The sequence below is a fragment of the Bison bison genome, unplaced genomic scaffold (assembly GCF_000754665.1).
Source record: "Bison bison bison isolate TAMUID 2011002044 unplaced genomic scaffold, Bison_UMD1.0 scf7180017864218, whole genome shotgun sequence".
In the NCBI taxonomy this organism is placed as follows: Eukaryota; Metazoa; Chordata; class Mammalia; order Artiodactyla; family Bovidae; genus Bison; species Bison bison.
The window spans coordinates 3,463,882-3,491,708 of NW_011494790.1; the positions used below are offsets into that span (position 1 = coordinate 3,463,882).

At 37.2% G+C, this 27,827-nt stretch overlaps 1 protein-coding gene across 3 annotated transcripts in view; it reads left to right on the forward strand.

Moving 5' to 3' along the window:
- The window catches only part of RGS7BP (regulator of G-protein signaling 7 binding protein), a 109,421-nt gene that overhangs the window by 41,420 nt on the left and 40,174 nt on the right, over positions 1-27,827 (forward strand). The window lies entirely within an intron of this gene.

Sequence of the window (27,827 nt, forward strand, 5' to 3'; positions counted from 1 at the left end):
CTTTTAATTTCATGGCTGCAGTCACCATCTGCAGTGATTTTGGAGCCCAGAAAAATAAAGTCTGACACTGTTTCCACTGTTTCCCCATCTATTTCCCATGAAGTGATGGGACCAGATGCCATAATCTTCGTTTTCTGAATGTTGAGCTTTAAGCCAAGTTTTCACTCTCCACTTTCACTTTCATCAAGAGGCTTTTGAGTTCCTCTTCACTTTCTGCCATAAGGGTGGTGTCATCTGCATATCTGAAGTTATTGATATTTCTCCTGGCAATCTTGATTCCAGCTTGTGCTTCTTCCAGCCCAGCGTTTCTCATGATTTATAACTGTAAGCAAAGGACTTTCCATCCTATTTACTTTGCATAAGAAGCTTTAGTATAAAAGTACTAGACAACTCAAGAGAATTAACATATAGCAGAAAAACACACTGAAAAATAATCATCATTTTAGAGCCAAAAATAGGGCAATGACAAGAATTTTTCACAAAGGGTCACCCTCTGGACAAGTAAAATGGAGGAGGAGTCACTCTGTGGGCATGCGCACAATACAAGGCTTATTCTAGGAAAAATGTCTGCTGGTAGAATAGAACCGTATTATCTATAGTTTGTGTATTGATTACTTAGCCAGATTGTGAGATGTTTGGGGAGCTTTACTGTGGTAGTTTCAGCAAAGACAGAAACATTTCACTGTAAATCAGACAAAATTCTTTCAACTACAAGGCACAGAAACCTGCACTAGACTAGTTTAGGCCAAAAAGAAAATTAATTGGTGCAATAAGTCTATGAAAGAGTTGAAGTCAGATGTAGGAAGGATAAGGAGGTCCCTGTCCATTCAAGAATAACTTTCAGAATAATTGGATCCAGAACTTAAACACCATGAGGAGTTCATCCCCTCACTTAGGACCAGCTCCCTCCACCTGGAGAGAAAGTGTAAAAGAAAAAAATCCCAGAGAAAGAACAGACTTGTTCCCATCTCTCAGTTAATCAGTTGGGGGCAGGCAATGGGTTCTATGATGAAACAAGTCTGCTGTCCACCTCTGTCAATTACTGTGTGTAGGGAAGCAGGGTCATGAAGGAAAATGCCAGATCTGTAGGAGCTGCATGGGTGGAGCAAGGAGAGGAATTGTTGCCAGGAGGTCTGTGCTCAACAAACATGGCAGGTGTGGAGGGTGGAGAAAAGGGTACTCCCTCTATGCCTCCTGTAAAGAACAGAGAAGAGGGGAGGGCAGAGGCCTTGAAGTCATGGTCTTCAATCACTATTTTTAAGTTCTGAGTTTAATTTCTGTAGACAAAGTCTTTGGTATCTCTATACAACAGGTAGACTTTGAGTATGTAAAAAAAAAAAAAAGTTTGAATATGGCTCTGCTTTCAGAAATGTGAAAAAGATAATGCTTCAGACACCCCTGACTCTCTACTACTTCTGTTAGTAGCACAATTATGTGTATACACTAATAATGTTTAATATGTAGTACTTTTTAAATGGTTGACTTATCCTTCATTTAACAAGTACAAAGCCAATGTGTCAGGCACTGTATCAGGCACTCGGGCACAGAAGTGAACAGGTCAGAGCCCCTGCTTACTCTGCAGTGGGAGATGGAGAGCAGCTAACAGGTGATAATATTTCAGTAACACACATGTTATCTGAAGGGTAAACATAGGGTGTATTGTACTTCACAGGGATGGATGGCACTTAATGCAGATTAGGGATTTTAGGGAGAATCTGCCAAAGAAAATTATGTTGCTCTCTGAGACTTTAAGTAAGTATAGGAGTTGGAGAGGATAAATGAATTGAGAAAAGTGTGGCAGCCAGTGGAAGAGCAGGTGCAAAGGCCCTGAGATGCAAGAAATGATGTCACGTCTTAGAACTGAAAGTAGTTTTAATATAGGGCTGTAGTGTAGTAATCAATGAGCAGAAGAGAGAGATTAGACTGAACACGTAATCTAGAACCATGTTGTAAGCCATATAAGCAGTTGAATTTTATCCTAAAGGTAACGGGGAGCCATTGAACAGTTTTAAGCAAGGAATAATATGATCAAGTTGGCATTTTAGAAAGTTTACTCTGGAGGTAGGGGGCTGGATCAATATGTAGAAGGATGTGGAGCTCATCTCCTCTCATGAATCTGTCAATTATACATATATATATACATATATATACACACACACATACACACATACACACACACACATATGGAATGATTCTCACAGAGTACTTGTGGGAAGTTCACTTTGGCCCTACTGTGGAGAATAACTTGGAAGGAGGTCTAAATTTAGGAAGATGTTGGTGTGTGGTTTATGTAGTGATGTTAAACTGAACTCTGTTAATGTAGTGAAATGGAAATAAGCAGAGGAAACTGAGTATAACTCAGAAGGTAGAATCAAAGTGGTTAACTGCATCTGAGGAAAGAAAAGGGAATGCATTAAGCATAACCCATAAAATTCTGGCTTGGTCATATGATTGATCAGGGGTATCAGTCATTGAGGTAGGGAATACAGGAGGAAAAGATTTGAGGGCAGGGTAATAACATTGAACTAGGAACACCTTTGGGAAATCAAAATGGAAATGCCTAATGGCTGTTAGATACATGGACCTGGACTTCAGTAAGTGGACTGCACTGAAAGTATATGTTACAAGTATAAAGGGAAGTAGTGGGAACAGGTAAGGTGGGTCATGGAGAGTGTATAATATAATGTGAGGTGATGAGTGCCAGGGCAGGATCTTGAGGGACATCAAAATTAAGGACAGACAGATAGGAGAGCCAGAACAGGGACTAACAAGCAACACCCTGAGAGGTAGGAGTGAAACCAAGTGAAACAGCATAACAGGAGCAAGGATGAGAATGTCAAGGGAAAGGAAACCAAGAATGGGGAATGCTCCAGAGAGGTCATAAAATCATGAAAAATAGTCCATTAGACTTGATAGCAGGAATAATAGGGACCTTGGAAAGGGTGTCAGGGCAAAGGGGAGGAGAGAGATTGAATCAAGTGGTTGAGAGATTAGAAATAAAGTGAATACACACATCTTTGAAGGAACTTTGACTGTAAAGGGAAGGACAGAGAGAGGCAGGTACTGGAAGGGGACACGGGATGAAGAATTCTTTTAAGCTGGAAGAACCTTCAATATGTTTATTCTAACTTTCATACAGTAACAACAGAATTTTTTGTCATATGAGGTGGAACAGTGAGTTAATACACTCATCTTAAGTGTATAGTTTATGCAGTTCCTACATGTGAATACACCCGTGAACCACCATCTACATCGACATGTAGAACATTCCCAGCACCCCAAAATTCCCCTCATACCTTTTCTCACTCAACCTCATTCCCCAATGCTAAATAACCACTATTATAGGTATCACCATAGATTACTTTTATCAGTTCTTAAAGTTCATGCAAATGAAATCATACAGCATATCTGTGATATGTATCCATGTGTTGCATGTAGGATGAATTTCTTAAATTGAGTATAATATTACATGGTAGGAATGTACCATGGTTTATCCACTTTCCAGCATGGGGCTATTACGAATAAAGCTGCTATGAATATTCTTGTATATGTTTTGGTAGACATACATTTTCCATTCTCTTGGGGAAATGCTGAAGAGTAAATGCCAGATCATAGACTAAGTGTGTATTTAGTTTGAGTAAATAGAGCCATGTGTTTTTTTGAAAGGGGGTAGTACCAATCACACTCCCAAGATCAACACATAGAAATTCCTCTCACCAAAGCTAGGTATTGGCTGTCTTTTTAATTTTAGCTTTCTGGTGAGCAGACATTTTGAAAGTCAGGTTTCCTGAGGTTACAAACCACAGCTTCTCAGCTGGTACTCATAAAAATTTCAAAGCATTTTATCTTAAGTATTTCCCATCATTGGCTACTGCCCCTCAGTAAACCAAATCTAATATTAAAAACATGTAAACATAAGTCAGGATGTTTCATAAGAAAAAAGTAATTTAATTCTCCTTTAAAGTTAGCTAAATTATAACATAATGATCAGGAAAATCCTGTCAGAAAGAATCTTAGTCCTAATTATGAAGATGTTGGAAATATTGCCATCCAATGTACTAGTAAGAACAGAGTGGTTTCTATGATGATAGAAATTATTCATTGATACATCAATTCCAATTTACATTCTGTATAAGTAGTAAGTTTGGAGATAATGGCTCTGTTTCCTCATTTTCATTTAAATGAACTATATTTGAAATCATCACTCACTATGATCAGAATTATAGACTCTGCTATTTTGAAGAATACTAGTGAGTCTTTTGGGGGGAAAATAATGAAATAGAATAAATGGTGGACATAAAATTGAATACTGATTATTTTGTAATCACAATCTTTCCCTCTCTTTGATGCAGTTTCTATTTGATTCAATATCTGAAATCTGACAAAGAAAATAACTGTATGACACAAAAATAACGTTACCTGTATGATGTATGGTTGCTTTACATAAAAGCTTGTTCATGTTAGTATTACACACAGGATTGGTTGTCAATATCATCACCTAATAACTTACTTAATTCTCTCAAGTGTCATGGTAGATCTATTAAGGAATCTGTTCAAAATCTTACCAAAATAAGAAGGGTTACAGATTTAAGTGTAAAACTTGATAAAAGTACTGGAAAATAATAGAGATACACTTTCATATAATTGTAATTGGAAAGGCCTTTCTAAAAATAACATGAAAGCCAAGACCACATGTAAAATGTTTGACACATTTAAAAATTTTAAAGTTTTAAACTTGTATATGTGAGTAAAATAATATCACATAGTAATAGACACATTCAGAATGTGAAACATTTTACTGGACAGCTGTTCTGGTCTCTTCAAAAATGTCAGTGTCGTGGGAGAAAAAAGATAAGGGACTGTTGTAGATTAAAAAGAGACAAAAAAGACCTAACCTGTATGATGAGCCCTCACTTATTCCTGGTTTAAATTTTTTTTTTAAGTTTTTAAAAACTATTGACAAAATTTGAAAACATTATTAGATACTATTAAGAATGCTTTGTATTAACTATAAAGTTAATTTCTTAATTTCTATAGCTGTTTATTTTGCAATTAAAGGGAAAACATACTAAGAAAAATATACTGAGAAAAATATTTTCAACAAATGTTTTTGAAATAAGATAATAACTTACTTTTATGACTTTAACAAATTAGTAAAAAATATAAATACTTTGTGAATAAACTAAGCAAAGGATGCAAAATTACAAATAATGAAAGGAGAAGTGATCAGAAAACTTATGGAAACATTTTCTAATTTCTTGGTAATCAAAGAAATGAAAATTAGGTTGTCAAGATCAAAAAATTATAAATCTATATTATCATAAATAGCTGGTAGAGAACATGAATCAGTTTAAAGTTGATGGATGTCTATTTAGCAACATTTATTAAAAGCCCTAAAAGTATTCCTGCCTTTCATATAGTGCCTGTTGGCCATTTGTATGTCTCTTTTTGAGAAATGTCTCAGCATTATTTTTCATCAGAGAAAGACAAATCAAAATCATGATGAGATATCACTTTACATCTGTTACTATGGCTAGTATCAAAAGACATGGAAATAATCTAATTATCTATGGATGCATGAACAGATAAAGAAAATGTGACATGTAACATTTACTTATCATATATACACATATGGGGCTTCCCCAGTGGCTCAGACGGTAAAGAATCTGCCTGCAGTACAGGAGACCTGGGTTTGATTCATGGGTCGGAATGATCCCCTAAAGAAGGAAATGGCAACCCACTCCAGAATTCTTGCCTGGAGAATTCCATGGACAGAGGAGCCTGGTGGGCTACAGTTCATGGGGTCGCAAAGAGTTAGACACCACTGAGCAACTAACACTTAGACTTAGTATAAACACACACACACACACACACACACACATAAAGGAATATTCAGCATCAAGAAAGAAAGAAGGAAATTCTGCCATTTACAACAACATTGATGAACCTAGAGGACATTATGTTAAGTAAAATAAGCCAGCCAGTATTCTTGACTGGAGTATGCCATGGACAGAGGAGCCTGGTGGGCTATATAGTCCATAGGATCTCAAAGAGTCAGACACGACTAAGTGACTAACACTTTCACTAACATTCAGACCATAGTTTGAACATTCCTCATCTTATAAAACAAACACACTTTTAAATATATTAAACATGAAGCGGTCTAAACCTATCAAAATAATATTTTGCAATGCAATTAGATGAGAGTAAAATCATATCAGCAATTTCTCAAACCAAATGCTCACTGAAATGATGTTTTATTTTGTTGAAACCCCAGTCTTTACCATCTAGTCTCTGTATTGAGCTTTCCATCTGTCACTCTCATTCTAAAACGTGCCCCCTTTGGCCAACATAGTAGTAAAATGTATTTAACCTGACATCCTCATATTAAGTTCATTAGTGTGCTCAAGCAGTATCAAGTTAGTATCTCCATGTCTGATATCTTACAAACTTGATCTTTTCTCTTGACTCAGAATCTGAATATGGACCTTTGTCAAGTATTTTGGTTTTTAGTCAAAGCATCTCTTCATCTCTTATCTACAGAATTCATTTTCCTTATTTTAAAGTATGTCTTAAAGCAAATTACCTCCACACACTATAAACTATGCTTTTGATGATCACAAAATATTGATAATGTGGTCTAACATAAAAAGTATACTCCCTAAATAGAAGTTCCCCAGATTACATTTTAATGTATACATATCAGAAAATTTCCTTTTTCTTATTTTTAACTCCCTTTTTTCTATCAATTCTGATTACTTTTCCTAAGCAGTATTTTCTGAATAGCCTTCCAAAATTAATTCAGTTTTAAGCCTGTATTAGCTATCTATACTCCTGACATTTTTGGACTATTTGGCCTTTCATGTAGAATGTATTTTACTGCATTCCAGGAGGTGGGGCAGGGATCCTTTTTCTTTTCCTTTTTTTTTTTTAAATCTTCCCTCCTGCCCTTATTTTTTTGTCTTTGCATTAATTTCTCAAAAAAGCAGGATTTTTCTTTGCTTTTGCAAAATGAAAATTTTAAAATATAATTGGCCTAATATGCATTTTTAATTTCTTCTTCACATGAAGCAGTTATGTGACCTGACTCAACATAATCAAGAATCAGAATTTCTGATGATTAAGTTTTAATTTCTTCACTATTAATTTCTTCTATGCATGAGGCAGCTATGTGACCTGATTCAACGTAATCAGGAATCAGAATTTCTTCTCTGTGCTCTACATCAACTTCTCTCACTTGGGTCTGAATTTAATCTGAGGATTTTTCTAGACTTTTAAATGTTGCTTTTTTTCTTTTAACGTGTCTGTTGACTATTTTATTTGGAGCCTTTTAATTCTGTTTTGAAGTAACATGGTAATGGTACTCAGATAATTTTAAATCAGAGTATTTTTGTTTCAAGTCTCATTGTTCAAAGAGAAATAAATGATCAGGATTCATACTCTCTTAATGATGGATTCCATGGAAGAATCAATGTCAAATTCAAACCTGTAAACATAACACTTTCATGCTAGTTCTATATTAATGACTCTCTGACACTCTTTTTTTTTTTTTTGGTCTTCTCTTTTTGGAGCTTCACAGTTAGTCTTACAGATGACCTAGTATTAGCTGAATTTATAAACCTTCCTCCCTTCCTCTATCTTTCCCACCCTCCCTTCTTTGCTTCCTGTTTTCGAAACAGCAGCCACACAGCACGCCTGTATCCAGTGTTTCCTGTCATAGAAAGAGCCTGGATTTTGGAGGCAGTGTTCTAGTCTGAAGCTTAGTAGTTCTATGACCCCTGAGAAAGTAACCCAAACTTGGTTTCTTCATCTTTAAAATGTTAATAATGACAGAGAATATATATAAGATCGGGTGAGATAATTTGTGTCTTCTGTGTTAGAAAACACAAAGTTTCTTGCACAGGGCTAGACAACTCTAAAGCGTCAGATAAGATGTTTAAAATATGACAAACACCCTTTTAAATGTCTGAGAGCACAAGAAAGATCAGAGAGATCTCCAGGGTCAAAAAATGAAGAAAGAATTCCAAGTGGGGTGGTAGGTAGCATGGACTGATCTGATGGGTTACCTGGGGGAGTTTGCTAGTTCCATTATCAAGGAGCTTGCAGTTTGATGGTTTTATGGGGACAGGAATTAGAAATGAGATATCCACCTAGAAAGTCATGAGCTGAAAGTCTACTCTTTGATCCTCCAGATTCACTCTTTTCCACCCTATATCACTGGGGTCCCTTGTTCTGTGTCTTCTAACTGAGCTTAGTCAACAGGAAACCCTGGCAAAAACCTGGAGAAAGGTGAAATCAAGGTATCTATTCTCCTGTTTCCTTCCCTATGAGGTCATTTTGAACTGGCTGTGTCCCGTAAAACCAAGTCACCTGTTCTTTCCAAGGAAGCTGCACTGTACCACTCTCTCCTCTCAGGTCCCAAGAACCTCTCTCTCCTCTCATGACTTAGTGCCGATGAGTGGTGCTCTACAGTCAGCCTTAAGTTCCCATTTACCACCCACACCTTTTTATTTTAATCAATCCTATGTAAATAAATGCTTCTCAAACCGTCCATTGCTTCCTATTAGGATTCTGATAAAAAAACAAAATACTCAAAGGGCTACAAGTTTAGTGAAAAGGTAGTCCAAGGAAAATGTACCACCAAAACAAGAAGATAACTGGGATGTTTACATGACTTGTTCTCCTAAGAAATTATAACTACATTTTACACTACTATTGTAGCCCAAAAGCAATATTTCTCAGGAATCTACAAAGTCCTGTGGAAAATGAGATCACAGGTTCAAATTGTAAGACACAAAGAACCTCACAAAGGTGAGCGTAACATGCAAAATAAACAGTAGGGTTTTAACCCTCCAAGAACTTTAGTTAATAGCATTATCTGATAATGACTTCGAGTAAGCATGTCTTAAATCATTAAAGTTATGAAAAGAAATTAAAAACATGGGACAAAAGAGGGTATGTAGAAAGACTGAGTATATTTGTAAAAGAAATCATTCCAGAAGTGAAAAATATGATCCTCAAAATGAAAACCTAATGGATAGATGATATACAGCTAAAAAGAGATAAGCAGAGAGGATCTAAGGAAAATGACAAGAATGCAAGAGAGAAAAGTATTAAGGCTAGAATGAGATGGCCCAATATATTTCTAGTAGAAGTATTAGGAAGAGGAAATAGATTGGAATGATACCATAGGATCCCATGGAAAAAGGAAGACCTTAAGAGCAACCAGCAAGAGAAGACATTACCTACAGAGGAACTACAATTAAGCTGAAAGTGGGTTTCTCCACAACAAAAATTGAGGCCAGATGCTAATGAAATACAATGTATAGCAGATCATAAACACTCAGCAAATAAGCAAAAAAAAAATCTTGCAACACCTCTCAGTGGATTGTTTCCTCATGAATTGAATGAGCTTAGTATTTTATACAAACATATTTGTCTTTTGGCTCAGTGTAATCACTGTTTGCATCTTTCTTTGTTTTAATACTAATTTTATACAGTCGAATCTGTTAATTTTAACTAAAGTTGTATTAAACCTCAAACAAGAAACTGTAAGTAAAAATGCAGAAATATTTTAATGCTTATTTAAAAATACAATGGAAAAATCGTACTGAAATTCTAGGAGATACAAATTAGAAAATATATATATATATATAAATTTAGTAGGAACTGTGGCCAGAAGAAATGAAACATATTGCATGGGATTTATAGCGAAGACTTCAGCCAAAAATGGGCAAAGGGCATAAACACACAATTGCAATGAGCAAAAACAAAGGAAAATATTCAACTCTGCTAATATAATAGTCGAAAAAGCACATGGTAAAATGATATATAGAGTTTTTCACACTGTAAATTAGCAAAATGTCAAAAAATGATTACATCCAGTTTTGGTAGTTCAGTGGTGAAATTGGTATGCTTATAATAATGCTGGAAGCATAGAAATTTAGATTTACATAATTAAAATTAAAAATTCAGGAAGGGTTGGGAGTTTGGGATTAGAAGATGTCAACTATTGTATATAGGATGGATAAACAACAAGGCCCTAATGTATAGCACAGGGAACTGTACTCAGTATCCTGTGATAAACCTTAGTGGAAAAGAATATGAGAAAGAATGTATATGTGGCATAATTGAATCACTTTGCTGTAAAGCAGAAATTAATACAACATTGTAAATCAATTATGCATCAATAACATTTTTAAAAAATTAAAAGTTCAGTTCCTCAGCCACACTAGTCTACTTCAGGGCCTCAGCAGCCACATGAACTGACTGGCTACCACACCATTCAGCGCAGAAGACTATTTCCATCATTGCAGGAAGTTCTGAAGAACAATGCCGCTCTAGAAGACAGACATAGGAGGAGAATTGATGGTTGGTTGAATATGTAACACTTTCCTTGTACTTGATGCCAAATTGTTCTCCAATGAGTCTCCCATTGCTACTTGCTACACTGCTCCAATTCCTCTTAAACACTTGGTATTTTCAGACTTTCATTTTTCTATCTAATGGGTATAAATTAATAGAGCTCACTGATTTAAATTAGCATTTTCCTGATTACTAATGAGGTTGAGGACTTTTAAAGGATTGTACTTTTATATTTCCTCTTCTGTGAGTTTCCTACTCAAATTTTTCCCTCATTACTGTGTTGAAATTATTTAACATGAGAAAATATTTATGATAAAATGATAAGTTTAAAAAAAAAGAAAGGAACACAAAATTGGCCTATGATTATTTTAAATGAGTAAAAGCAAAAATCTAGATAGTCAAAGTTTGGGGAATTTGTCACAAAAGTTAAGTTAGATACAGTAAGATGTGGGATTTGAGAATTATTTGTCTTTCATCTAAAAATGATTTTAATGTTGTCATAATACTGTTTTCTCATTTTCAAAGAGCAAACAAATGTAATATTGCTTGATGCTTGGGGAAATTGTCTGACAACTTCTGACTAAATCTTCGTCTTGGCTCCGTGTAGACTGAGTGATTCTTTTTCTTTGTTCTTGCTATTATTTTTGACATTGTTCCTTTCTGGTGGAACACTGCATGCCTGACCTGAAATCTCTGTGTGTGCCTGTGTGTGTGTGTAAGAAGCAAGGATAGAATGGTGAAAAAACATAAACATTTCAAGATTTGTATCCTTAATTAGACAGCATGTTTAAACTGCAGCAGAAATTGCCTTTCGTACTTCACAGTAAAGGGAGACGAATGTGTGTATATCACTCAGAGACTTCACATATTCATGTTTAGAAATGTACCTTAAGCACACACTAGTCAAAGATATCAACTCGAGAAGGGAATAACATTCTTTACAAAGAGGACCAGCAGTGTCTATAAAAAGCAAAACCAAGACAGAGAGAAATGGTCATGTAAAAATTAAGTAGAAGTTAATTCCTGTCCACCCAAACCCCTGGGAAAAAATGGACTGTATTCCATGTTTCACTGCCGCTTTAACAGCCAACACGCATAGCCTTCCACCAGTGAAAGGTAGTTAAGTTTCCAAAGAGAGTTGTCCCCACTGATCCTTTCCCTGTGTCTTCATGTCAGCCAGGCTTTTATTCTTCCATTTCCTGCCTGGATTTCCAGTTTCCCTGGTACCCTCCACTGAGGAATGTTCCCCACCCCCATGCAAGTGCTCTTTGCAGTAGGTCCAGAGAGCACAACCAGGATTTTTACCTTTCGTGAGGACAGATAGGAGCTGTATTTTAACTTCGTACTGAGACTGCAGGCCCCAGTCCATGCTGCAGCTTCCTGTCTCTCAAGTAGTTTCCATCAGCCATAGGCATGTTGGGTTTCTGTTATGAATCTCTGGGATATTAGTAATGTGAGCTGAAACATACTTTTGTGTGTTCCCTACCTTTCCCACTAGCTTCCAAATGAGCAAGAGGCAGAGGTTATCCTCCTTGCCTTTGCTCAGAAGTGTTTCACTTTCCAGTCATCTCAGCATTTGAGTGCTTCACTAACTCATACACTAATTTGTAAAGTCGCTGCATTTCCTTTGATTTGCAATAAAATGTCAGTTCATATTAAGAGTGTTGTGACGTGAGTTCAAAGATAAGAAATGAAAGAAGGCCAAAATGAAGCCAAACTTTTAAAACAGGATGTTTTTAAAATTAGGATAAAACCTTGCCCAGTAAAACCTGGAGAGCCAACCAAACAGGATTTGCAACTTGAATGCACACCCTCCAGGAGGCCTCTCAGAAGAATCTGCCAAGCCATGTTTGGCTTCTCAGGGGTGCTTGCCATGTGGGGTGCTGTATCACTGCAGTCCTGGGACCTCCCATGGTCTTCCATCTGCTTAACTTTGAGCTAAGGTGTGGGTTTGGATTCCTTAATGTGTATCTGGAATATTATCTGAAAACATTTTTCTTTCTGTGGGCTTGGAATGTACTTAGATGTTTATTGAAGCTTCTCTTTGGCTTAATGGAATCAGCTCCATGGCTGAGTGTTATGATTTGGGGGCACCCTATAGGGTCATCTGCTTTAAATGTCAGCCTTACCATTGGCCAGCATTACTACTCTTCTTTTCTTTGGACACTGGATACTTTCCCTAAGGAGTAAGGCTGTCTTAGGTTAACCCGTTGCTTCTCAAAAGTGTGTTTCCTGAATCAGCTGGGAACTTATTAGAAATCAAGTGATCAGGCCCCAACCCAACCTCTAGGGATGAAGTCCAGCTTTCTGTGGTTTAATAAGCCTTTCAAGTGATTCAAATGCACATTAAAGTTTGAGAACCTCTGGGCTTACCCTCTGGGCTTCAAAGTGTATGCTAGGTGATCTGAAGGAAAATATTATAACTTTATATTTTATGATCTCTTTTTCTAATCTTGATTTCTTTATATACTCAGTACATTAATACATTAATGTATCATTTATCAACAAATGTATGTACAGTAAGAGTGCATGCTTAATTTTTTTATAGCTAGGGATGCATGGTATGCAAAGTGTGAAGACTGCTTGTTTAAGTATAACTTTTTAAAATTCTTACGGTCTAAGTCAACTGAGCCACTAGCCACCAACAATGTCATATATTTGCATTAATATATTTATCTCACTGCTCACTTCTGAAATGCTTTGCAAATAATTTATAGTGTTCATTTCTCCTCCTGTGCAGAGAGCTCTCACATTTCCAGTAATGTGGTAAAAAGAGGCCTCTGCATTGCATGCTGGAGCCTTTTTTCTTCTCCATGAGCAAAATCAAAATAAGAGAATAGTGACGGCCCCTGAACAGCATCAAGGGCATCTCCCATCACCCCACCCCACCCCTGCCAGTCCATCCATTTTTATGCATCAGGAAAGAGCACAGGAATCCAGAAAGAGGATTCTATTTGCAATATTTAACATGCCCTTTCCCCACTCTCTTTGCTCTGCTTAGATGGAGTGACCCCTGGGGGTTAGGGGACACACAGCACTCTCTGAAGGTTCCCCCGCTCCCCCACATATACCAGCTTGCACTAGCCTGGCATGCCTCCTGTCTTGTACACTTATGCTCCTATTATGTTATGCATTTCTGTGAGCAAAGCAGAAAATATCACGGTGCATTTATTATAAATGGAAAAACTGAAGAACTAGGAGTAGAGCCAACTTAAGTTACAACAATTTAGGGGCTGAACAAAGAAAATGTAGGAAAAAAATTATTTCACTCCTAGCATAATATTTTACATAAAATATGATTGCGATAACAATGCGTGAGACCAGTGACAAAGATATAAACACAGTTTGGTCCCTGAGCACTCAGTGCTGGTAATATGAAGCAGTTAAAAGCATAAATACAGGTTTGAGTCTTATCACTCTGTTTACTAATTATGTGACCTTGAGCAAGTTCCTTAACCTCTCTTAAGCTTCATTGCCTTCTATTGGTAAATTAAGGATAAGGACACAGTAAGTACCTCATAGACTATTGGGACAATTAAATGAGATCTAAGTGCTTGGCATGATATTGGGCACCCAGCAACCCCCCAGTAAATGTTCCATTTTATTGCACTTTGTAATCAAATGCCAAGAAATAATAAAGTGAATTCCTATCCTGTGACAGTGAAGCCCACAACCCAGTGTTTCTTCCTAGCTAAAGGTTAATGATCTTACATAATTCATACTATTTTGAAAATTTAAAGTAATGCCTCTATTGGAGAGACTGACCTAAAGATTTGTTAATCACTCTCTCCTCCTGCCCATCTGTCTGTCTGCCTGGAAGAGCTATTTCTGTTCTTGAGCTAACTATTGGCAGGGGTGCAGAGTCCTTTTCTTCTGTTTCACCTAATGGCACATTATACTTCATCATTAAGAAAGGGAAAAAAAATTACATCTAGATCTCCACCACGGAGCCATTAAGTTGAAAACTCGATGGCAATAAAATGATACCACATCAAGGAAGAAATAAAAGACTGCAGGTTTTCTGTCACTGTTCAGAGAAATTAATGTGTCTTAGAGGAGACTTCACAATATGTTATCATCAAATAAAAACACCATAGGATAATAATGGGGGTTTCTATGAACTCTTTTTTAAAAAGTAATGCTTTCCTTTTTTTTTTTCCAGATCCACCTTTTGTTAATAGAAGGATATGGGTAAATATTATTTGAATTAATAATAGGAAAAAAACCTGTAACAAAATTGTAAAGATGTCTAGGCAGTATGTGCAGAACTGCTTCCCTGGAATACTTCCCTTATTTATCTGTACTTGTTATGACCATATAACTCCCATATATTATTTCACTTAAATCTTTTCAATAATGCTGTGGATTAGGTGTGTTAGTTGCTCCGTTGTGCCCAACTCTTTGCGATACCATGGACTGTAGCCTGTCAGGCTCTTCTGTCCAGGTGATTTTCCAGGCAAGAACACTGGAGTGAGCTGCTATTTCCTCCTCCAGGGGATCTTCCTGACCCAGGGTTTGAACCCAGGTCTTCTGCATTGCAGGCAGATTCTTTACTGTTTGAGCCACAATTAGGTATTACCATCCTAATTCAGTTTTTAAAGCACTGAGAGGTTCAGAAAGTTGTCCAAGATCACATAGTTATAAGTAATGAAATCAGGATCTAAACCCAGAACTGTTTGATGCAGGACCACTTATGCTTTATATGGAGGCTGGAATGTGGCCTTTATGTTAATATTTTTCCTTCTTTAAAAAAACATGAACTACTGTAGTAAAGTGAACTCTACTCCTCCTCTGACTACAGAGTCCACTTTATTACAGTAGTTTTACTACCAACATTCTCCTTCACTGACTTGACCACTCTGAAATTATTAGCCTTGCCCCTATGAGAACCCTCCAGGTAGTACATGGACTCACAGGGTCAGCCTCCAGCATCCAGTTTGATTCATATCAACAAACATGGATTGAGAGCTGTGAATGAGCCAGGCATTCTGCTATGTGCTTGCTTGTTTGTTTTGCAACCCCATGAACCATAGCCATGGGGTTTCCCAGGCAAGAATACTGTGGTGGGTTGCCATTATCGTCCCCAGTGAATCTTCCTGACCCAGGGATCAAACCCGCATCTCCTACATTGCAGGCAGATTCTCTACCACTGAGCCACCAGGGAAGCCCATTAGGTGCTTGACAAAGAGAAATAATGGATAAGACTTCTGGCTCTTAGCGATATTAATCTGGAAGGAAATATACCAAAACATTAATAATGGATACCTCTGGTATTACTATAAGTCATCTTTTCCTTTTTTTACTTAGCTACATAAAATGTGTGTTAAAATGTATTAAAGACAGCTTAAACGAAAAAAGAAGGCTGCAAAACAAGAAATTCTTAAGAAAATGATCTCTAATTGTGAAATGAGGCTGGTGATGGCAGAACCAGTGCTGAAATTCCAGCCTTCAGCTTCTTACCATCTAGGTGCTACTTTTTAAAACTGCCTTGGGGTACTGTTTAATTGAGAACTTACTATGTTCCCAACAATCTGTTAAGTGCTGGAAGATATAAAGATAAATAAGGTAAACTTTCTGGCCTCAAGGAATTTATAGTCCAATGGGGGAAAAACTCATAAAGGAATGTGAGATTTTTCCATGTGTACAGATACTGGTCTCTTCTGTTTGCATAAATCTTTTGCCTTTTTTGTAGAAAATAGCTGTTACATCTGTCTTAGAAATGTGCATTTCCATATTGGCGTGAAGTGTCATCTTTTGAGAGTTCTGCAAAAAAATACAAGTTATCATTGCGTGCCAATGGAAAGACAGAATAACACGACAGAATCCCATTAGGTATAGTATTTAAAGAACCTCTAGCATTGGGTAGGAGTCTGAAGTTGGACAAGTAGACTGCAAAATGCTAAAAAAGTTTTAACTCTTCTCAAAATCCTTTATGCAAGCTGAAAAATGAGCCAGAGAGCTAAACTGGCAGCACCAAAGCTCTGGCACAAACAAGAAACTCTATGTATTTGCCAGTGTTATTTGTATGATAAACAGACACCATCTTTCTACCCCTTTCCTAAACCTTCCCCAAAGAGTCTTCCTGGTTTAATCATTTCGTGAGACTAAAAAAAAGAGAAAAAAAAAAAAAGGATTTCAGGCCTGTGTGGACTGTAGTTTGGACTCCCGTGATCTTTTGTCACCCCTCAGGCCATCGCTCTATATAAATAGTCTCTCACACATAAGAGGAGGCCAAACCACAATGGACTTATTAACTCTGTAACTAGACACATTAGTGTATGTAACTATACTGAATTGTTATCATTAATTAAAGTATTAACATTTTGTGCTGTCCAGTCAAATAAGATGGGGAGATTTCTCTCTTTTTTTTTAAATCAAAAACTCTCTTTTGGATTAACTGAATGAGTTAACCTTGGTCATCCCAGTTATCTTAGGTTGTTTTAAAGTCATATCATTGTTTTGGCAATACTCATGAAGGCTATAACTTTAGCTAAAAAGAAATATAGCTTCACCCAGGTTAATGACATAACTAGGAATGAAGGGCGAAATGCCATTTAGATAAACCAACAGTTTAGTATGTTGAACTCTAAATTCCAGTGGATAAAGGCAGGAATTAACCACTTGCAGCAATTACTGACCCAGACTTTGAATATAATGAAAATTAATAAGCTGAATTCTTTCCAGTGTAACACATGATCACTGAATGATAACTGACCTTTGAAGATCATTGCTATCATGTGAAAATAATAAGCATTAAAGGTTAAAAACCTTGATTTTGATGCAAAAATAATATTTTCTAATTAAAGTGTAAAAGCATATATATGTTTCCTTAATGTAAATATAAATGTAACTATGAGAGCTAAATAATTGATGCTTTGAATTGTGGTGCTGGAGAAGACTCTTGAGAGTCTCTTGGACAGCAAGATCAAAAAAGTCAATCCTAAAGGAAATCAACACTGAGTATTCATTGGAAGGACTGATGCTAAAGCTCCAATACTTTGGCCACCTGGTGTTAACAGCCAACTCTTTGGAAAAGATCCTGGTTCTGGGAAAGATTGATCCTGGTTCTGGCAAAAGGAGAAGGGGGCAGCAGAGGATGAGATGGTTGAATAGCATCACTGATTCAATGGACATGAACTTGGGCAAACTCTAGGAGATAGTTAGGGACAGGGAGGCCTGGCGTGCTGCAGTCCCTGGGGTCACAGAGTCGGACATGACTTAGTGACTGAACAACAACAAATACTAGGTATATATGTGTGTGCTTTTATCGTTCAGTCACTAAGTTGTGTCCAACTCTTAACGCGCCAGGCTCCTCTGTCCATGGGCTTCTCCAGGCAAGAATACTGGAGTGGGTTGCCATTTTATCCCCCAGGGTATGTGTGTGTGTGTGTGTCTATCAAATAAGCTGATCCTTGCCATAGTCAGTGGGATAGGGCTGGTTGTAGCCTATCCCACTGACTCCTACTAGCCTATGGTGCTGATTATCATCTCAGCAAAGATTCAGGAATCTAAAACTCAGACTCCACCAGCCACAGGCTTCTATCTGGTAACTGTAAGAACCACAAGACCTGGTAAGCCAAGGCCTAAAGAGCTGTTTGCAGACCCCACATGTCTCCTAACTAGAGATCTTAAAGAGGAAAAACACTGAAAGAATCAGAGGGAAAATGGAAAGATCAAAAGACTCGCAAGCCCAAAAGGATAGAAGGGTGGGAGAAGAGGCCAAGACAGAATAAGATATTTTATTCTGAAAATGGAAGGAACAGTGCCTTGTAAATGTCAGTTTTCTCCGATCAATAAGCATGAGTTTCAAGTATCAAGAAAAAAAAGTTATGATGTTCAGCCCATTAACTCCTTCAACCTCAGATGCCCTGGGACATGCCCAGAAAGGCCTTTCAGCATCACCACAAAGGTCACCACCTATCCTCAGCTCTTCTCAGTAATGCCTTAAACAGTACCATTTAAGATAAATAAAAGATGATTTACAATTCAATAGTAGTATTTTTAGTCTTATTTCATTTTAAGTATCACACTGTCAGAAAAATGATGGCTCTCAATTTTTTGTGTGTGTTTAAATATAAGTTTTATTCTTTAAATGGAAAAAATGAACAAGCTGCTTGGTAATGCTACTCACTATTTATCAATCTCTCAACTGGGTCATGGGGAAATGTCAAAGGTCCTGCCAGAGGGTAAACCAAAAACAACAGGGAGATGAAGACCAGAATACAGTGCTAAATCATAAAAAGTGCTGCCTCTCTGAGACCCGTTGCTTTGCATACAGTACTCAAAGCACCTACCAAAAGATAATACTGTTGCACTACAGGTTTTAACCCTGCTTTTGAAAGTCAAGTTTCCTTTCTGACTGAATCTGTATAGCTCCAGGGCAAAATTTGATCCAGATTTGTGTTCAGTGGTGAGAAAGTCCCAGAGCCATATGTTCCCATGAAATTAACATGCTGGGAAGCGAGGGAATTACAATTACTTCTTCAAAGGCTTCTGGGGTGGGGGAGAACCAAACTTGCTATGACTCTCTATGAAGAAAATACAGGAGGTTGTCACCTAAAGCACAAGTTTCAGAAAAAAAAAAATCACTAAAAGAAGATTATGAGAAAAATGGAGACAAAAGGGAGAGTCAATTATTACATATAGAGATACCTTGAAAAATATCTTGTTCCTGTTCTTCTGATTCACTGGGCTCCTCTTTCTATTGCAGGGCTTATTTTGGTGTGAAAGACTATAGTCATTTAGTAGGTACAAGCCATCTGTTCTGTTTATGAACTTGCATAGACCCTATAATTATGTTTAAGAATTTGAAACCCAAACTAAAAACTAGGTCACACACACACACACATATACACCAACATATACACCCTTGTGCCCTCTCTGCCCTCTGACTATTCATTGATTATGTTAACTCACGGAGCCACCGTGAGAAGTGTCCTTCACGAAGAGAAGGAGTAAGTGTACAAAGGCTGGCCTCTGAAACCATCACTGAATTTGGCACAGCATTGGGATATATCCTTGTTAAGCAGAATCTATCTGAGGGGAAACCATTGCAGGTATTTTGAGATCAGTATCCTAGGGTAAGCCAGGTAATCCCTTTCCTCCTTAATTATTTGCTCTGAAAAATAAACTGAAGATTATTATCCCTTTCCCTCATGCCATTTGGCTTCCTGAGTCTTTCTTTGCCATTTGAATTAATAGCCAACAACAAAGTTGACTCTGAGAACGACTCTGATATATTTGCTGCAACAGCAGTTCTGGTTTCCATCTCTGCTACCTGACAAACTCCAAGTGTATCTGTCATCACCAAAGTCTGTGATATGCTGAGGGGTTGTCAGTGGGGTCACACCTTTCTTTCTCAGCCTAATGGCATGTTTATTTAACCAAAGTGTCCTTCAGTTCCATGTTTGGGAGCTGTAGACAAAGAAAGAATGCTGTTGAATGGCAGAGAAGTTTTAATACCAAAGACTATACACAAGCATAAGGCTAAGTAGACAAATTTGATGTGTTCAGTTGGATTGCAGCCAACTTCCAACAGTCCTTCACAGTTTTTACTTATTTTCCCACCATGATCTCATTTGATCCTTGCACCAACTTTAAGATACTTCAATCATAAGTAGCTACGCTTCCCTGGTGGCTCAGATGGTAAAGAATCCGCCTGCAATGCAGGAGATCTGGGTTCAATCCCTGGCTTGGGAAGATCCCCTGGAGGAGGGCATGGCAACCCACTCCAGCATTCTTACCTGGAGAATTCCATGGACAGAGGAGTCTGGCAGGCTACAGTCCATGGGGCCACAAAGAGTCAGACACCGCTGAACAGCTAAGCACAAGCACACACGCCTATTTCACAGCTAAGAAGACTGAGTATTGAAGAACTTAAAGTGATTTTCCTATGATCACAATTCTAAATAATGAAGTCTAAATTTAGAATTGTTTTCTGACTCCAGAATCCATTTTCCTTTTATTATGTCTTGCTGCCTTCATCTATTGATAAATATATAAACCACTGCATTAGAGACAGACTTTTAAAATAACAAATTTTGCTGGTTTTTAAGAAGCTATTAGCAGCTGCGCAGAACACCAAAGTCTGGCGAAAGAGCAGACAGATGCAGAGTCAAGTCATTTCGTAACCACAGTCCCCAGTGTGCTAACTCCTGAACTTGACCTTACTAGTTGTAAAGCTTCCCAGTTGTTTTGTTCTGTTTATGCCAGGTAACTATTAGGGGAACCGTAAATCCTTGGACATCAAGTAAATGCCCATCATCCAGATTCTACCGTTAAGTTGTTCTTGTTTACCATATGTCTGTCTGTATATTCATTCCTCCATCCATAATCTATATTTTTTCTGAAGTTGCAGACATCAGAAAACTTTACACCTAAATGTTTCAGCATGCTTACTATTAAGTGGGGTTCAATATTTGCCTATGGTCCTAATTTTTTTATTTCATTTATTAATTAAGCATCAATTGAAAGGGTTGAAAAAGATAAAAGAGTGGAAGTACATGCTTCCCTTGTGGCTCAGCTGGTAAAGAATGTGCCTGCAATGCGGGAGACCTGGGTTCAATCCCTGGGTTGAGAAGATCCCCTGGAGAAGGAAAGACTGCCCACTCCAGGATTCTGGCCTGGAGACTTCCATGGACTGTATAGTCCATGGGATCTCAAAGAGTTGGACATGACTGAGCGACTTTCACTTTCACTTCACTTTCACCATATGTAAAAGAGTGCTTATAACTTAAAGTCATCTTAATAACAACTTTCGTGTCAAACATGCTTTAAAACATCTTTATACATAATTAAGGAAAAAATGTTTTTTAATATACTGAAAAAATTAAGGAATAAATGTTTTTTAATATACTGAAAAAGTTAAGGAATAAATGCTTTTTAATATACTGAAAAAATTAAGGAATAAATGTTTTTAATATACTGAAAATCTGACTAAGATTTCCTCATTCTTTACACTCAAGTCATACTTTCCAGGTTCATGTTACAAAAGCTTCAGGACAAATTTAAACTCATCTATACTCTCTTTTATGAAATATCATTGCCTATACTTCTTTTTTAAAAGTTTAAAATTTGCATATGATCAAATAAATGCCCAAATCTCAAGTGTACCATTCAATAAGTTTTGTCAAATGTGTTGTTGTTGTTGTTCAGTCGCTAAGTCGTGCCTAACTCTTTGCGACCCCATAAACTGCAGCAGCCAGGCTCCTCTGTCCATCACTATCTCCCTGAGTTTGCTCAAACTCATGTCCTTTGAGTTAGTGATGCTCTCCAACCATCTCATCCTCTGTCGTCCCCTTCTCCTCTTGCCCTCAATCTATCCCAGGCTCAGGGTCTTTTCTAATGAGTCAGCTCTTCACATCAGATGGCCAAAGTACTGGAGCTTCAGCTTCAGCAACAGTCCTTCCAATGAATATTCAGGACTGATTTCCTTTAGGATGGACTGATCTTGCAGTACAAGGGACTCTCAAGAATCTTCTTCAGCACCACAGTTTGAAAGGATCAGTTCTTCAGCACTCAGCCTTCTTTATGGTCCAACTCTCACATCTATACATGACTACTGGAAGAAGTATAGCTTTGACTGCTGCTGCTAAGTCACTTCAGTTGTGTCCGACTCTGTGCAACCCCATAGATGGCAGCCCACCAGGCTCCCTCATCCCTGGGATTCTCCAGGCAAAAACACTGGAGTGGGCTGCCATTTCCTTCTCCAATGCATGAAAGTGAAAAGTGAAAGTGAAGTTGCTCAGTTGTGTCCGACCCTCAGCGACCCCATGGACTGTAGCCTTCCAGGCTCCTCTGTTCATGGGATTTTCCAGGCAAGAGGGACCTTTGTCAGCAAAGTGATGTCTCTGCCTTTTAAAACACTTTCTAGATTTGACATATTTCTTCTTCCAAGGAGCCAGCATCTTTTAATTTCATGGCTGCAGTCACTGTCCACATTGATATTGGAGCCCAAGAAAATGAAATCTGACACTGTTTCCACATTTTCCCCATCTTTTGCCATGAAGTATAGGACCAGATGCCATGATCTTAGTTTTTTGAATGTTGAGTTTTAAGCCAGCTTTTTCACTCTCCCACTTTCATCAAGAGGCTCTTTGGTTCCTCTTCACTTGCTGCAATTAAAGTGATATCATCTGCAAATTTGAGGTTGTTGGTATTTCTTCTGGCAGTCTTGATTCCAGCTTGTGATTGATTCATCTAGCCCAGCATTTCTCATGATGTATTCTGCATAGAAGTTAAATAAGCAGGGTGACAATATATAGCCTTGATGTACTCCTTTCCCAGTTTTGTACCAGTCCCTTTTTCCATCTCAGGTTCTAACTATTGCTTCTTGTCCTGCATACAGGTTTCTCAGGAGGCAGGAAAAGTGCTGGTATTCCCATCTCTTTAAGAATATTCCACAGTTTGTTGTGATCCACAAAGTCAAAGGCTTTAGCATAATCAATGAATTGAAGTATATGTGTTTTTGGAATTCCCTTGCTTTTTCTGTGATCCAGCCTATGTTGGCAATTTGACCTCTGGTTCCTCTGCCAAATGTATATACCCATGTAACTCAAACTTTCATCTATATATGAAATATTACACTCACTCTAGAAAGTTCCCTCTCTTATGCCCATTCCCAGTCAATACTCTCCCCACCATAGTTCTAACACCTGTTACTATGGATTAGTTTTATCTGTTCTAGAACTTCATATAAATGGAGTCATGCAGTATTTACTCTTTTGTATAAGGATTTTCTCACTCAAAATTGTGTTTGGCGTAATTGAAAAGCACACATGTACCCCGATGTTCACTGCAACACTATTTACAATAGCTAGGACATGGAAGCAACCTAGATGTCCATCAACAAATGAATGGGTAAAGAAGCTGTGGTACATGTATACTATGGAATATTACTTAGCCATAGAAAGGAACGCATTTGAGTCAGTTCTAATGTGGTAGATGAATCTGGAGCCTATTATATAGACTGAAGTAAGACGGAAAGAGAACAGCGAATATCATATATTAATGCATATATATATATATGGAACTAGGCAGATAGTACTGATGAACCTATTTGCAAGGTAGCAGTGAAGACGCAGGCATAGAAAACAAACCTGCACACAGTTAGAGAAGGAGAGGGTGGAACAAAGTGAGAGAGAAGCACAGAAACATATATATTCCCATATGTAAAATAGATATCCAGTGGGAATTTTCTGTATGACACAGGAATCTCAAACCCGTGCTCTGTGGCAACCTAGAGGGGTGGGATATGGTAGAAGGTGGAAAGGAGATTCAAGATGGAGGGGACGTATGTATACCTATGGCTGATTTATGTTGACATATGGCAAAAGGCAACAAGATATTGTGAAGCAGTTATCCTCCAATTAAAAACAAAATTTTTAAAGTGAAAAAACAAATAATGTGTTTGAGATTCATCTGTGTTGTTTTGTGTATCAGGAATTTACTCCTCTTAATTATCAAGTATTAGTCTACTGTAGGAATATTCTAGTTTTTTTTTTTTAAACTGAAGTATAGTTGATGTATGACAGTCTAGTTTCTTTATCCACTTTCCTCTTGACAGACACCCAGGCTATTTCTAGTATTTAGTTATTTTAAATAAAACTACTCTTTTTTTTTTTTTTCAGGGTTTTTTTTTGTGTGTGTGTGTGTGGAATATATATTTTTTTAATTTTATTTTATTTTTAAACTTTACATAATTGTATTAGTTTTATAGGTTTTCATTTCTCTTGGGTAAATACCCAGAAGTGGAATTATCAGGTCATAGGAAGGTATATGTTTAGTATACATATTTATTACAGAACTCTTTTCAAAATTTTAACTCCTACTAATAATGTACAAGATTTGGTTTTGTCAGTCTTATTAATTTTAACCATTCAAACAGGTGTTCATCGTATTACTTTTGAGTTATAAAACAAGAATATCCATAATAGAGAGCATTTCCACGATCAACGGGTGACTCAGGCAATGTCTATATTCTTGTCCGCCTATTACTACACCAGTTCACTTCTCATAAGTCCTCGTATTAAGACACTAGATCCTGATTCTCAAGCTGATTGAAGTTTCATAAATTGGTGGTTATTTTTAAAGTTTTTTAAATTCAACTTGAGCTCTAAATCACTGAATATCATTTAAGTTCATTTTAGAGTGGTTTTCTGTTAATACTTAGGCTTTCAAATTAATCAAAACAAGGTTAGTTCTTGATTTATGATCAGTAGAAAAATAATCACACCTTATAAAATTTCTTTCACAATTAACTGTGCATCAGATTGACTCTCATAGACTTAAACTTGAATAACATGAGTAGTTTTAGACTAAGCATCAATCACATGTGGTAAAGTTACCTGCAAGTTATGTCAGTTCCTAGAGGAAGTATGTAGGTCTAATTTTGTTTCATGTAAAATTCTCTATGGGCCTTCTAGTTTATTCCTAGTGAGTTTCAAGCCTTTACATTGCTGTCTTCTTGACTTTTCTTCCATTTTCAACTTCTAACTCTTGCTCACTTGTTACAAAAATAACCTAAATACTCTTAATGTTTCCCAAAAATGAATTTCAGTGCACTGATCATATTAGACATATTACTATAACCCGTTTGACAATTTTTCTTTTAACAAACTTTAGTAATCAATAGCAGCAACACAGCTTAGAGCTCTAAAGTAGGAGAAATAGGGCTTCCCTGGTGGCTCAGTGGTAAAGAATCCACTTGCCAATGCAGAAGACACTGGTTTGATCCCCAGTCCAGGAAGATCCCACATGCTGTGGAGCAACTAAGCCCATGTGCCACAACTGTTGAGCCTGTGCTCCAGAGCCCGGGAGCTGCAGCTACTGAGCCCACGTGCCACAACCACTGAGGCCCGAGTACCCTAGAGCCCACGCTCTGCAACAAGAAAAGCCACCATGATGAGAAGTCTATGTACCGCAACTAGAGAAAAGCCCCCAAAGCAATGAAGACACAGGATATCCAAAAATAAATAAACAAAGTAGGAGAAATAAACTGTACAAGACCTGAAGCTAATGTCTAGTCAAAGCATTGGGAAATACTAACATAAAAGGTAAATTGTCCACTGCTCTTTGACTATTTTTTTTCTTTATACTTCAGTTATCAAGATGTTAAAGGATGATCTATGAGCATATGTAAGAATTTTTAAGTAGGAAATTTATAATGCAACTTTAGTATCAATTAATTTTTGTTAGCCTGACTATATGTCTGGTAGCATCCATTCAGTTTCCTCCCATAACATTTCAGTTCAGTTCAGTGCAGTCGCTCAGTTGTGTCCCACTCTTTGTGACCCCATGAATCGCAGCACGCCAGGCCTCCCTGTCCATCACCAACTCCCGGAGTTTACTGAGACTCACGTCCATCGAGTCAGTGATGCCATCCAGCCATCTCATCCTCTGTCATCCCCTTCTCCTCCTGCCCCCAATCCCTCCCAGCATCAGAGTCTTTTCCAATGAGTCAACTCTTCACATGAGGTGGCCTAAGTACAGCCTCAGCATCATTCCCGTAACATTTAGGAAGGGCAAAATGGTTCCATAGTTTCGAGACTCACCATTGGTTACAGAGACCATTAAAGAGACCATTACAGAGACCATTGCATCCAAGGAAATGATATGAATTAGGCATTTTAATCTCTATTCTGATGTCTTTTTTTTTTCAGAACCACTTGATACATTGTCTCTCACCATCTAGCTGTAAAATAATAAAACTTATTGGCTCTTAAGATATGCTAATACAGTAATCATTTGTTTAAATTACATAAAACATCATCTATATATGAAATTTGCATATTTTTGGAATGAAGCCACAAAGCACATATTTTGTACTTTTGAAAATAATATTCTAAAAAAAAAAAAGAAAATAATATTCTGTGGCTTGGAATAATACTGTACTGTTAATTTCCCCAATCATCAGATGTATACTACATACCACATACTCATTGCAGTTTTTTTTTTTTTAATCTGCATACAAGCCACCAGGGCCAACGTTATGCATAGGTGAAAACAAATAGCTATAATTGAAATGATGAAGCAGAACAGAAAAGACCTACCTGCCATAGAATATTTTTGCTCTAGCTTCTCTTTGGGATAAGACATTATCTTCAAATTTTTCTATCAAAATTAGTGTATTAGCAGGTAATATACCAGGATCACTTTCTATTATATGAACCATTGATGCCCATTATTCCTTCAGAGTCCAGCAGGGCCATGAGGGGAGGAGAGGGGACACAGACATTTGGAAAGGCTGGAGTTAATATGAAATAATGAGGTGGTGGGTGTGTGTGTGTGTGTGTGTGTGTGTGTGTGTGTCGGCATGGGGGAAAGCTCCAGGAAGCAGAAGGACAGCTTGAGGGTAGAAAGCACCTGTGGGAAGAAGCTCTGCAAGAATCTCTGGGACTTTTGCCAGAGATGCACTTGCTCCCAATGTTGGCCTAGGGCTGGACCCATGAGACACAAACGAGAAAGTAATGTAAGCTCATATTTTTCAGATAATGCCAAATTCTGCATGTAAGCTTTTATGAAGTCCTTTGTTCTGACACAGGAAAGACGTAGAATAATTTTGCAGGCATCATTCATACTCAGGCAAAGGATTTTGCATTTTTCTGTGTTACATAAGCCATATAGTTAGATAAATGCTGGCTCATCTACTAAATAAATATTGAAAATGAAAACTTACTATTACGGTAAATTGCTGTGTAAATACAAATTCTATTTAGTGTGATTCCAGAACTTATATAAAAATGAAGTCACCTTTTTTTTTTCTGATAATTGCCCCTGCTATTTTGTAACTGACCACTTTACAAAGGAATCAAATCCAAATGCTGCATTGCTTAGTCAGATTTCATTGCATTTTAAATGAATGGAGATAGAAGTAAAGATACCCTAGGGTATTTGACAGAGTTCACTTTTAGGCTTCTTCCATTTATAATCTAGCTCTAAACTGTATCCCTTTTATTTAGTTTGCTTTATTCAATACACGCTATTTTAGTAACATATAAAATAGTGTCCTATCCACAACTAGTTTCTGTCCTCTCAAAAAATAAAAGTGATCACTTCATGTTTTATCATATTCACATTTGTATATTTTACCATAGTTAATAGAGAAAGGCTCAAGGCTTCAAATAAATTTGAGAGCATAAATTTAGTATTTATTTAGAATTAGATCATGAAGCAAAATTATCAGAATTTTATTACATTTCATTTTTCATAAATTTTTCATTTTTTTCAATAAAAACACTTAGCCTTTCATAAATTAACCATAGCAAACAATAAAGGGATGTCCTTTAGACTGAGACAAAGACCTTGATAAAAATAATTTCTATCTTGGCTCTCTAACCATATTATCCTAGGGCCTTAATATTAGAGAGCTATCTTCTAACTGGTAATTGAATACCTCTTTGTTAGTTTCTCCAAAAATAAGAGTTTTAAATCTAGTCTTACAGATTAGGATAGTCTTATGGTTT